At 59.5% G+C, this 888-nt stretch overlaps 1 protein-coding gene across 1 annotated transcript in view; it reads right to left on the bottom strand.

The window, feature by feature from the left end:
* Positions 1–888, bottom strand: part of LOC101620301 (calmodulin-binding transcription activator 1-like) — a 303,066-nt gene that overhangs the window by 87,819 nt on the left and 214,359 nt on the right. The window lies entirely within an intron of this gene.

The raw sequence follows: 888 nt of genomic DNA, 5'->3' as shown, positions 1-888 counted from the left end.
TCAAAGTGCCCTCCGCCCCTGAGCCTCGCAGCCTCCCTCCCGGGGCACTCGGGCTTTTGGGGGACACCAGCTTCACTGTGTGAGCACTGGCTCTTGCCCGCTTCCCCGGCCCCTCCGAAGGCGAGGCTGTTTATTTGGACACATCAGGCTGACAGGTCACTGAATAGTGATGCATCTGGAAAAATCCACCAGAACCTGGTTTCATCCCCTGCCCCGAGCAGAAGGCGAGGCTGGGCCCGCGGAAACAGCACAGCCACGAGCCGCTGGGTGGTCAGGGCGCCTGGGGCCTTCCCAGCAGCCAGGGTGCCTGGGGCCTTCCCAGCAGCCAGGGTGCCTGGGGCCTTGGGCGCCTGGGGCCTTCCCAGCGGCTCCTCGCTGTCCAGCCCGCACCTAACCAGGAGTCTTGGGGAGCAGTGAGGCTCGTCTGCCAGGGCCAGCTTGAATGTGGCAAGAGCCAGAGCAAGAGCTGAATCTATGAATCAGTCGATGCATTCACACGTCAAGACCCAGGGCGACACCATGGCCGGTGCATGGCCGGTGCAAGGAAGTAGGCTGGCATAATTTTAAAAGATTTTCAATAAGGGCTGAAACAGAGGTTTTTTTCTTGCCAACGCTCAGTTAACCAAGAAATTAAATCAACACGCCCAGGAACCCTCTCGTTAATGGCCGCTTCTCCGGATTGCGGTGATCATGCTCCTTAATAACAATGATAATCCCCGACATCACTTGGCTCTTGATTCTTTGCAAAGCACTTTCTAGCCATTATCTCATCTGGTGCCTGAGCTGGCTGGGGAGGCTGGATGGCCTGGGCAGGGCACCCCTGAGGTTGCCCTGGCTTCCCGGGAGGCGTGAGCCACAGGAAGTCGGGACTCCCTGGGCTGGGGGCCG

The sequence above is a fragment of the Condylura cristata genome, unplaced genomic scaffold (genome assembly GCF_000260355.1).
Source record: "Condylura cristata isolate star-nosed mole 26May11 unplaced genomic scaffold, ConCri1.0 scaffold00008, whole genome shotgun sequence".
Taxonomy (NCBI): Eukaryota; Metazoa; Chordata; class Mammalia; order Eulipotyphla; family Talpidae; genus Condylura; species Condylura cristata.
The sequence above is the reverse complement of the archived record's forward strand: the minus strand, read 5'-3'. Positions and strand labels throughout refer to the sequence as shown.